Source organism: Heterocephalus glaber, unplaced genomic scaffold (genome assembly GCF_053883595.1).
Source record: "Heterocephalus glaber isolate CG9 unplaced genomic scaffold, H.glaber_assembly_v1.0 deba00001781, whole genome shotgun sequence".
Lineage (NCBI taxonomy): Eukaryota > Metazoa > Chordata > Mammalia > Rodentia > Bathyergidae > Heterocephalus > Heterocephalus glaber.
In genome coordinates this window covers 9,824,272-9,836,841 of record NW_028258467.1, presented here as the reverse complement: position 1 = coordinate 9,836,841, position 12,570 = coordinate 9,824,272, and the positions used below count along the sequence as shown (strand labels likewise).

Genomic DNA, 12,570 nt, shown 5'->3' with positions numbered 1-12,570 from the left:
CTGATGTAGCTCTTGACTCAAAGGTAACAGAAAGACAAACCTCCAGCTAGCTTTTGTTTCCCAGAGTCCTGATTTTTTAAGAAACATGAAGACTGGTTTTCCTACGTAGTGGTGAGCCCATGAGACAGGCTAGTATTGTAGACAGATGTCACCTTTGGAAGTGGACCTCTTTGCCTCCTACAGCTTGGGACTTGGAGAAGCTGCTCAACTTCTCCACATTTCAAGTGCTTCATCTGTGAAAAATACCTAAAATAACCTTACTCCCCAGTTGGCAAGATAAATTAGATAATGCTTTTAAGAACACCACATTGTGCCTGGTGCAGAAGTAGGTGCCTAATTAATTATTATATTGCAGATAAGGCCCCCTTTTTCTGTATCTCTAGACTGGCTTGGCTTAGGGAACATATTATTTATAAGATACCTCTATAAAAGGGCTTTATAAACTCTACCACACTGTACCAAAAACATCTTAGTACAGTGGACCCTTGACTTAGGAACTCAATTCATTCACAAGGGCTGGCTGTAAATCAAGTTGGCCACCTGAAAGCTCAGACTCCTCTACTCAGCCTGCAAAGTCTCTCTCCTATGTACAGGCAGATCTCAGTGTCCTTAGAGAGGCATAAGCCCGGGATTTTTCAATTAGCCCCACACAGGAAAGGATGTTATAATGTCCTTCCAGAACTCTTTAAGGGTTAAATCTGTATCTGAGACCATCTGGAAGCACAAGCGGCTGGCATTTGGGCCATAACTCAAGACTTAGGTAGTAAGTTAAAACTAAAATTCCAGGCTGCATGCTGCGCAGGTGCAAAGGGCCGGGCGGTAGAGCTGACATCAACCCGATGCCTAAACTCTACAGATCTATAATTGAAGATGTAATTGAAGGAGTGCTGGACCTATTTGCTGAAGAAGGTATAGAGGAACATGTTTTAAAAGACTTGAAACAGTTCTGGGAAACCAAAGTGTTGCAGTCTAAAGCAACAGAAGACTTCTTCAGAAATAGCATCCATTCACCTTTGTTCACCCTTCTGTTGCCACACACCTTGCACCAAACATTGCTATCAACAGCATCATTAGCTATTCCTGCTGGTAGAACTCTTCCAGGTTTTACTACAGCAGAACTGGGCACCTCAAACTCCAGTGCAAGCTTTCCTTCTCCTGGTTATATTATTCATGTACCAGAAAGTGTGACATTACAGACTGCATCTGGCCACCTTTATAAAGTTAATGTACCAATGATGGTGACACAGACTTCTGGAAGACCAAGTATTCTTCAGCATCCAATTCAAGTATTCCAGCAGCTTGGGCAGCCTTCAATAATACAGGCCAGTGTTCCACAGTTAAGCTCATGTTCTCTTCAAGCAACTACTGAAAAATCACAAAGAATGGAAGCTATGCTGCAGCAACCCACAATTCTACATTCTGGGCCAGTGGATAGGAAACACTTAGAAAATGCCACCAGTGATATATTTGTGCCTCCTGGAAATGAGCATGGAGTCCTGTTGGAAGCTTTGTTGAGCCAGCAGGAAAGCTCTCAGTGCATCCATGTGTCACGTGTATTTCCTTCTCAGGCCTCTCCCACAGGTTCCGGTGTGGAGCCAGTACTCAGTGTTCCTGCTTGAGTGACTCAAAATCTGCTTGGTGGGCCTTTCTCTGAGGAGACTCAGGGGACTCTTCACCACCAAGTGACTGACACACAACCTCATCTTCTCAAAATTGTATGTATGGAGGTGATTCCATAAGTCAGCCAAGAGAAATAGAGGAACCCAGCAGCCTACCTGTATCCAATAAGAATTCTAATTCTCAGGTGAATTTGAGCAATCTGTTAACTGATGATGATATTAATGAAATAATTCAAGTAGATGGGACCGGTGATACATCTTCTAATGAAGACATAAAAAATATAAGAGATATAAAAGAGAATGAAATTCTAGGAATTATTGATGCAGGAGATCTAAAGATGCTTGAAGAAGTGGACGGTATATCAAATGAAGATTCAACTGCAAACAGTAGTGATAATGAAGACTCTCAACTAGACATTGTAGGAAAACACCCTTTAAATTCTGGAGATGATATTAGTGAACAGGATGTGCCAGACCTGTTTGACACAGATAATGTAATTGTCTGTCAGTATGATAAGATTCATCGAAACAAGAACAAATGGAAATTCTATTTGAAAGATGGTATTATGTGTTTTGGAGGGAGAGACTTATGTATTTGCAAAAGCGATTGGTGATGCAGAGTGGTAAAGCCTATGAGCTCAGTATGTCAGTTTTGTGAAAATCAGTGGACTATATTACATCCTATTAGACTTATTTTTATCTTAAATATATAGTCCATCACAAAGCAGCTCAAATTTTTAATTCACAATGTCAAATTTAATAAAATTATAATTCAGACGAAAAAAAAACCCTAAAATTCCAGTTGTAACCCAAGTTGTTTATATGCCAGGCTGGTCATAACTTGAAGGTCCACTGTGTTATTCTATATGAATGGAGGAGATGAGAGTCCCCACCTGAGAATGAAACAAGCATGTGATACAACCCCTGAGTTTTGCATCATTTATTAGATCACTTGTATTCGGCTTACCATCCCCTGGGAACACATTCTGCTTAAGTTAAGCTAAGTTAAGCTGAGCTGAGTTGAGTCAAGTTAAATTAAGTTGGGCAGTACTAAGATGAGATGAGATGAGTTGAATTAGTAAAACTTAACGAGCTGATCTGAGTTGAGTTGAGTTTGAGTTGAGTTGAGTCCAGTTGAATTGAGTTGAACAGAGCTGAGCTAAGAAAAGTCAAATTGGGGCAGGCCATCCTGCTCTCCTGGAGGCTGCTGTCCTAGAGGAAGCATGGACTTGTAGTCAATGGGTAGGAGACAAGCACGGAGTGCAAGACCAGATGCCTGGGCAACCATCCTGAGAAGCCATCGGGTGGCCTGGGAAGCAGACCACCTGATTCATAATCATGGTTCCACCTTTCAATAGCTGTGTAGCTTTGAACAATGTTATGGTTTCTATCTAGATGCCCCCTCACCAAAGCCTCAGGCAGTCATAGGTGGAGCTTTTCAGAGGTGGCTGGATCTAGACTGTCTGATGTTAGGATTAAAAATATGATGCTGGGATTGATTCATGGTGTGATACTAGGATTAAGGGTGCCCCACCCTGGGTGTGAGTGCTACCTAACCTAAGAGCATGTAGCCTGGCTAAAATATAAGGGACACAAAGAGCATCCTTGCTTGTCATTTGCTTGCTGCCTTCTGCCTGTGTGAACTGTTTCTCCTCTGTGATGCCCCTCTGTCGTGCCACCCTGTCTTGGAGCCAGCCAACCAGGGACTGAAACCTCTACAAACTGTGAGCTAAATAAACCTTTCCTCCTTTAACTCTGGGTGTTGGGGATTTTGTCTCAGCAATAAGAAAAGTAAGTCAGACATGTACAGTTTATTTCCCTGTGATTTTGTTCCCTCATCTACCTCAAATATGAAAGTAACTGAATTAACATCAGAAAGTGCTTAGAACAATACTTGGCACCACTCCGTGATGATCATCAGTCTGCCTGCCGGTGACAGTGGGTGAGGATAGCGTCCGAGGCTGCTGAGCACAGGGCCCGGATCCTTCACACAAATCATCCCAGCCGACTCATTCACTACTTCTGAGGTCCCTGTTCAGCTCATGCTGGCCTTTTGCTTTTGCACCCCAGCCCTTCCCAATGCCTGGGAGGAAAATGAACGACTCTATAAAGAAGATGAGCAACAGTCTGAGCACTATACATATGCTGTTTCACTTTAACCTGCACAATCACTCTATGAGGTCTAAGTACCATCATTATCCCACTCTTTACAGAAAAGCAACCAAAGGTTCAGAGAAATGAATTCACTTTCCCAGAAAGGCACAGCTTATATCTGGCTGCTCCAAGATCCAAATCCAGCCTTGCAGAGCTCCTACCCTGAGGCAGTGGTCCCATTCTGCAGATGAGAAAGCTCTAAATCACCTGGAACCTCTCTCCAAACCTGTCTCTTCCCTGCACCCTGGCTGCTCCAGACACTGGCCTAACAGCCCTACTGACTCCCAGAGGCCCTGAGAGAGTGTATTCTCTGCCTGGGGATCCTGAGACTGATGCATGCCCATAGCGGTCAGCCTCTGCCAGGGAGGTGTCTGCAGTGAGGGGAAGAAGCCATTCCCCTGATAGCTTTATTAGTCAGGGCTTGGTGCAATGCACCACGATGCTCCGGGAGCCAGGCCTCCTTAGCATTGTGAACCTGTAGCTACTGCCTCGTGGGCTGGCTGCAGAGCAAGCTGATTGCGGCTGCCACCTATCATCCTGCCTCCCCTGTCCACATCCGCACTGCTCAAAGCTTTTGCTCTTCCCTGCTCGAATGATTGACAGGACCCCAGAATCTGTTCCCCTGACAACACAAGATCCAATCAGCACTGGAGACACCCTGGGTGTACTTCCTGCTATTCAGATAATAGGATGTCTTCTAAATGCTGAGTCCTAACTATGCCCCAGACTATGTCCTAGACACATGTAGCAAAAAGAAGTGTAGCAGGTAGTGTTGGGTCCTGCAGAGTGAAGATGCAGGATGTGCTAGCAGCCATGAGCATCTTCCTGGGCTGTGAAGGTGGCATCTTCACACGGTGGGCCAGGAACCCTGCATAAAGCTTCCTAAGCCTCACAGCCCATCCTGGAATAGTGATGTCATCCCCATGGAACAGATGAGGAAACTGAGGCCAAGGCAGGTGGGTCAATGTGCCTCTGATCACACATCCATTGTGTTTGATAAAAAGGTGCTAGGGAAGTTGTATGAGAGAAAGTCCAGAGGACTTGGGCAATCCCTCTGCATGTATGTATTCCACCATCACACAGTGGTACTGGCTCTACCTCAGCCCAGTTTTGTTTGAAGCCTCCAAGTTAGATTCTGGGGAAAAATAATTAGGAAGCAGTAGAGCCTAGGGGATGGGCTTTTAAACTTCCAGAAGTTAGGTTTTTGGGGAGTCAAATCCTGACTCCGTTTCTTGCAAGCTGTGTGCCCTCAGGCAGATTACTTAACCTCTCTGAGCCTGGCTTGTAAATTGGGAATCTTAATGAAACACATGCTTGTGATAGTTTGGGGACACAGGTGCTTCAAACGAAGCTTGGAGCCCAGTGCTGGCACATCTATAATGAGTGGCTGCTCTGAATCTTATCATTCTCCTTTGATCCACCCACAGTTCTGCAAGGAGGCAGGAGTAACTGCATTTTAGAGAAGAGAAGGATAGATCTCTTTGGATAATTTTGAGATCCAGGAATGTTGACTGGTGTTGAGCAGCACTGCTGGTCCTCTTGGGTCGGAGCTCTGTGTGCTGACGGGAGTGCAGGGCAGGCAATGAACTCCCGGATGGACTTGGGTGCTGAGGCCCTGCAGCCTTCTGCTGAGCTGAAGAGCCAAGCACCCTCTGCCCCCAGACACCAGGCCGGGCCCTGCTATGCAGAAGGTGCCTGTGGCCAGGGCTGAAGGAGTGCCCATCATGTGCCAGGCACTGGGCCAGCCACTTTGAATTCTTCATCTTGCATAACCTTCTCAGCTGTGTGGAGGGCATTATCCTGTGTGACATATGGGGAAACTGAGGCCAAGACAACTGAGCCAACTTATGATCACATGCCTATGAAAGAGCAGAGCCAGAATTCCAACTCAAGCCAGTCTGGGCCAGCTCCCTCTCTCTCTCTCTCTCTCTCTCTCTCTCTCTCTCTCTCTCTTCACTGCCCTGGAGGTGACAGTGAGTTATAATCCAGGTCACTACTTCGGAACCTAGTGCTCCTCCAAGTTCTTCCAAAGGCCATAGCATTACCTAACTAATCAGGCATTGCCCCAACCCCTCACTCTAAATCTGCATTACAACAAGACATTCATCCTCTGATTTGTGCGTACATGTGGCCCAGAGACATGACTTTGATCAAGCCAGCCAAGGAGAAAGTCCTCCCTGTAACCAGAACAGTTAAGCTACTTCTCTAAAGACACCCAGAGAAAGAGCAAGCACAGCCCCAGGTCTGCACACCGGGCCGCACACTGGGCCATCACTCCCCTCCAGAGTCCATTCCATCAAGGGACCATGTCCTCAACTCTAGCCCCTGCTCCCACTCTCCTCTTCCACATGGAAAGAAGTGAAATTGTAAGGGACAATTACTCTCATGATCCATAAAGGAAATAAAACTAAAGGTGGCAGCTAGGACACAGTAACACAAGCTCTCCTCCAAGACAGGCAGGGAACTTTGTAAGTGAAGCTCGTCTTCCATATCTCAGGATCTAATTGCATGTAATGTATTTGTGAACATCGTAGCAGCACAGAGACGTTGCCTGTGTTTCTCCGTGGACTGGCTTTCTCCGGGCTTTCTGATGAATCCAGCTTATTGTACAAACAACCAGCCTCCTTCACGAGGGCTGTTCAGAGGCTGCACTACTTCTGGGTGTCTGTCTGCAGAGTTTGAGTAAGTTGCTTTCTTTCCCCATCTTATTCTCTTTCTCTTTGCAAAAGGAAAAGAACTCAAGGTAAAATTTAAGTGGAGCAAGAAGTCACGTGAGTGATTTTGAGTTTTACTGCTGCTGTGATATCAGTCTCGAGATCTCAGAGTTGATGATGCTGTCTTGGCTGTGGGTCAAATAATCGGTCTGCAGCTTCAGACGAAAGCACACGGAAAGCTCCACCCTAGCAGTGGGTCTCACGTTGTATTTTTGTGCCTGTGATATTCTAACCTCTCCGTAATTTCTCCTTTTTCCAGATAAAGAAACCGAGAGACAGAGAGGATCAGCAGTTTCCACAAGGTCGTAGACTGATGATGGACTAGAGTACCAGCCAGGCCACCTTGCATCTGCAGCCCTACCTGTCCCCAGCACTGCACTGCCTCCTGCTCCTGTAGCACTGACTTTTGGGGTGCTGAATTGTCATGTGTGTGTTCAGCATGTGTCACCACATGAAGAGACCCAGGCAGCCTGTCATTCCTCGCCCAGCTGGAATATGCATCGTCATTTGAATGCCTGCTCTGTGTCTGGCCCTGAAAGCACCTTGCACATCCCCGCATACTAACAAATCTCTGCTCTGTGCACCATCTCTCCCCATCACCCGTGCCACACAGCCAGAGTGGGTTACACCGCTGTTTTCCTCTGTTCCTGGACACGGCCTCTGGTTCTTTCTTAACTCTCCACTACAGGAAGCCACTGACTAACAGACCCAAGTTAGCATGAGAGGTTTAACCCGATGTGCTGCAGCCACACGCAGCTGCTCGCCAGAACACGTCGGAGATTCTTTCCAAGTCTGTCTTGTGTCCAAGTTGTGTCCAGTGATGTGACATTACCAGTGACCATGGTGGGAGTGTTATCACCTTGGAGATGGGCAAACCGTACAGGTCAGGGCCTTTTCTTTGGAGATCTGGTCTACCAGTACGCCACAACCTATATGCCACTTCTGATATCACTCTGACTTTTACAACAGCCCATAGGATCAGTACTATTACCCTCATTTTAGAGTGAGGAAAATGGGGCTCCAAGGGGTGAATACATCTGGCTGAGGTCAGAAAAGCAGCCAGGGGAGAGCTGGAATGTCACCACATGTGACGGCTGCACAGCATGGGAGAGAGTGGAAATAAGAACTCACAAAGCCCTCTCCAAACATGAGTGCTTATTATTCCTGCCACTGCCATTGCTGCCAGAGAAACAGAACCAATGCACCTGGACTCTAGGTCCAGCTAGCTGCAGGATGAGAAATTTTAGAGCCACCCAGCTCAGAGTCCCCAGGTATGACTATCTCCCATCCCTATGCCCCCTTATTAGCCTGAACTCCTAAGGGTGCCCTGATGCCATGTGGGATCTCAGGCTACCCAGGAAATCTGAGCAGAATTTCCTAAGTGGCAACGGAATCTGTTGCTATGGGGATTGAAGTTTTTTTTTTCTCAGAGTTTAATGGCTAATCCTACAAACTTGGCTACTAAGCCTCACTTCTAGATCACCTCTGCATCCACAGACATTTATAGACATCCACTAATAAACCCAGAAATGCTTTTTGAGACCCAGATCCCAGCAGATATGATAGTACGAGAGTGGGGAGAGGTCAGAAAAAGCCTAAAAATAATCAGGATTGCTAACACTCACCAGCCATCTGTTGCGAAGGAAGCACTCATACTTCCCTCACTCAGTCCTCGCAGGAACACTGTGAGGGAAATAATCTTGTGATCAGCCTATCCTTGGGGGGGGGGGGGGCTGTACCAGGGATCGAACTCAGGACCTTGTGCTTGACAGGCAGGCACTGTGCTGCTGAGCTACATCCCCGGCCAGCACCCCAGGGAAATCTGATACACAGAGAAGGAAAGCAGCCTGCCCAAGAACACACAGGAAGTAAGAAGCAACAGAGGGTGCAAACCCAAACATCTGGATTGAGGTCCCACACTCTTAACTCCTTGACTGAGGAGGGTTTGCCTAAACTGGGTTTTAAGGGATGAATAGGAGTTTGTCTGCTTGGGAAAGGAAACATGGAGGACTTTTGTGCTCAGAAGCAGAGGAGTGCCTTCCTGATGAGAGGTACTCCTGTTTGGATACTGAAGGGAATGTCTGTTAAGTTCTTAGCTAGTACCTGGCACATAGTGAACACATGACTTTCTTTCTTCCTTCCTTTCTTTTCTTTCTTTCTTTCTTTCTTTTTCTTTCTTTTTCTTTCTTTCTTTCTTGTGAGACAAGGTCTCAATGAGTCACAAAATTTCCCAGGCTGGGCTTGAACTTGTGATCCTCCTGCCTCAGCCTCCCAGAGTGCTGGGATTACAGACATGGGCCACCGTACCTGGCTGATGAAAGAATATTCCTGATGAGAACCCAGGCTGGGGAGCAGAGGGAAGGAAGGTGTGTGCAAGACATCCTCACTGTGGCAAGGATTTGGAGTTTGGAGTTAGGGCAGCACTAGGGCTGGGAACAACTGAGCAGGGCCTAAAACAGTTCACTGTTCCAGTGCAACTGGGGGACTATCAGGCTTTGTTTAAAAACTGTGTGAATGTTGCTTTCTCCTCCTAGGTTTTTTGCACTGTTGTAGTAAGTCTGATGCTTTAAAATGTGCTCCACCCAGCAAAACTGACAGCACTGGAAGATGTGTCCCTTTACTCTGTGTCCAAGCCCCACAGCCTCAGACCACTGACATTTGGAGCCAGATCACTCTCTGCCACGATCATACCCTGTGCTTTGCAGGAGGCTCAGCAGCAACGCTGCCCAGCTGCAAATCCTTCCCCACCTTGGTTTCCACAACCAAAACTGTCTCCCAACTTTGCCATCATCCCTGAAGGGCACCATCACCTGGGATGAAAGCCTCTAATCTTGTCTCAGCACTGTGTGTCCTGCCACATGGACCCCAGTGTAACGCACCTGTGTGCCCCACTGAAGGATTTTAATGCAGGAAGTGTCACAGGTGAGATTCAAAATTGCTTCTGGTGACCACGTTCTTTCACTGACTGTGATCTTTCTCATTCTGTGATGGAGTAAAGAGAAGCTGGGAGAAGGAAGTTGAGTCTCCCCCAAATTGCATAGCTATAGTGGGTTTGTAACTGGTATCTGTCCTATGCCAAAACCTGACTCCACCTCTGCACCCCACCACTGCACTCAGCTCCTCCTAGGGCAGCGAGAGCCCTCCATGTTCTCAGCATCAGCCTGTGGACACCAGAACCAAAGCCACATTGGGTGCATATCCCAGCCTGGCTTAAAGAACCATCCTCTGAAGCCCCAGCCAACCACAGAGGCAGGGATGCAGATAGCCACAGCTTGCCCTCCTGCCCCCAACACAGCCCAGCTGGTGGCAGAGCTACACTGCCTGCCCCACACAACCAAGATTTCCCTGCAAATGGACAAATGGTAAATATCCCAAGCTTTGCAAACCATCCAGTCTCTGTCACAGCCACTCAGCTCTGACCCTGTAGCACAGAAGCAGCCCTAGACAATATGGAAACAAAGGGGCCTGTGTTCCAATAAAACTTTATTTGTAAAAACAGCTAGCGCACAAGCCATGCTCTGCCAATCTCAAATCATTCAACAAATATAAATCGATGCCTTCCTCCTCCCAAGTTTTGTGCCCATTGCACACCCCCTGTCTTCACTGAATTCCAGCCTGCTGGGAGCTGGTCAGCTGGCAGCAAACACACTCTTCTCAGAGGTCTTCCTCTTCATGCCCTGGGGCCAGGACGAGTTTCAGAAGCAGGTCTAGCAGGGGGAGTAACTTTAGACAGGATATCAAAACCTTGGGTGAAGAGATGATGTTAGAGTTAAGAGGCAAAGAATGAGAAGGAGTGAGTCTTAGGAGGAACTGGGAAAGCATTCTAGGCAGAGAGAACAGCCAAAGCAAAGACAGAGAAAAAGAAGGATACATTTGAGTCCATTGTAGGAAAATGGATGCACCTTGAGAACATAATGTTAAGCAAAATAAATCAGCCATACAAGCTTAAATATCAAGTGGTTTCTCTTATATGAGAAGCCCAAAGTATGAGCAATTTGAAGGGCAAAATAAAAGATAGAGATAGATTTTTTGCAAATGGGAAGGAGACCAAGAGATGGAGGAAAGAGGAAGATAGAGGAGGAGATGGGGGAAAAAATAGAATTAAGATGTTTTATGTGCATGTACCAACTCCCTATGATGAATAAATCATTATATATTACACACATGTACTAACAAAAATTGTTTTAAAAGTATAACTTAAAAAATAAAAGTATAACTTAATAAAACCTCAAAAGCATTTTTTTTGTATTAAATTCTTTTATTGGTACATTGTAGGTATACAACACAATTACATTTCTCATTGGGAATTGTATCTTTATATAATGCATCTTGGTTCTTATTTTTTCCCCATTCCTAGCCCTCCCTTCACCCCCTCCACCCTTCCCTATTTACAAAGACTTTATTTCCATTTTTTCCATTTCTCATCATGTTTTCCTTTCCCTTCTTTCCTTTCCCCTGTGCCTCCCCTACCCCTACCCCTTTGGACCTTTTCTTCCTATTTTACATTATCGATTATTCATTCTAATCATTGGTACATTTTAGGTATACAATATAATGACATTCATCATTGGAAATTTGCACCTTTACATAGTCTCTCTTGGTTCTTGTTTTTCACCTTTGCCCAGCCCTCCCTTCAACCCCTCCAGCCCTCCCTATTTACAAAGATTTTGTTCCTATTTTTCCATTTTCTCATATTAATTCCATTCCCTTCTATCCTTTCCCTTAGCCCTCCCACTTCCTTCCCCTTTGTCCCTTTTCTTCCTATCAAAAGCATTTTTTAAAAGCAAAGGCAGAGGCATGAGAGCCTGACTGGAATATCTTGGAAGAAGCACGGAGGCCCAGGTGGCTCCAGTGTTGTAAGAAATGGGGAGAGGCCACTAGGAATGCAGCAGAGGCCAAGTCAAGTGGGTGTTCAGGTGCTGAGCTACTCCAGTCCTGCTGCTGTGGCTATTTTCTCTGCCACCAGGAGGGCTGCACTGCTCCAAAGCCATTTCCTGCCAGCTCCCAGTGGCCCCACAGGTTAGCAACAGAGGCCTGGGATAACAGGATGGGTCAGAGCTGGGAGGGCAGGAGTAGGACCAGCTAGCACAAAGACACCAACCACACCCTCCCCAAATTAGGAGCAGCAACTGCCTTGGAGCAGAGAATACCCAGAGCTGGCCACAGAGCACTCAGCCCATGGCATTGTACTGGTCCCCAGGTGTTCACATAGGCAACAGGCCCAGGGGACCTGGAGCAGGAGCTGCTCTTCATTGAGCACTGCTACACTGGTACATTGCGGGGGGATCCAGAGGTGCCATCCAGTCCAGCCCCAGCTTACCTTTCCTACCTCTTTTGCAAAGGCATAAATTGAGGTTAAGAAACCCATACAAGGACAAAGAACTGGCAAGCAGCACAGCCAGAATGTGAATCCGCTGGAGTCCCATGCCCCACAACCCATGCTCTCTGATCTCGTTCCCCAGATAGAAAAAAAGAGACACTGCCTCCTGCACTTCCCCAGCTCCAACCTTGCCGCATCTAGATGGCTGGGCTGAGAGGCTGAGGCCATGCAGTGACCCATCCAAGATCCAAGGAACAGCACAGATGCAGGGCTGAGCTTCAGGGACCACCCAACAGCACACACAGTGAACACACAGTGCCTGGCTGACCCCACCTGCCTCTACTCCTCCTGGAGTGCTTAGCCCCGCCCACTCCTGGACCACGCCTCACTGTAGCAATGGTGATGACACCTGGCTTGTTGAGGTTCAACTGCTCAAGGACGCAGAGTTCAATGAATCTACACATTGAAAATATTCTTAAGGTGAAGCTCCTTCACCTGATTCAGTCTCCTTTGATCCACTGCACATTTAAAACACACACACACACACACACACACACACACACACGAGGAGGAGGCTTCCTGGCCACCATACCACCACTCCCAGCACAGTGGAAGAGGGTTCCAGGCCGCCGAAGCACCACTCCCAGCACACAGAAGGTGAGCTTTGAGGAGACACCAGCACACCCTTCCCCCACCTCCATTGAAATAAGAAGACACATAAACAAGCCTCAAAAACAGACTTCCAGATCACCTAAAGCAACTT

The 12,570-nt window shown here is 46.9% G+C and overlaps 1 pseudogene; it reads left to right on the top strand.

Annotated features, from left to right (window-relative positions):
* The first annotated feature begins 836 nt into the window (after positions 1-836).
* LOC101705258 (TFIIA-alpha and beta-like factor pseudogene) lies at positions 837-2,246 on the top strand (annotated as a pseudogene).
* Positions 2,247-12,570: the final 10,324 nt, after the last annotated feature.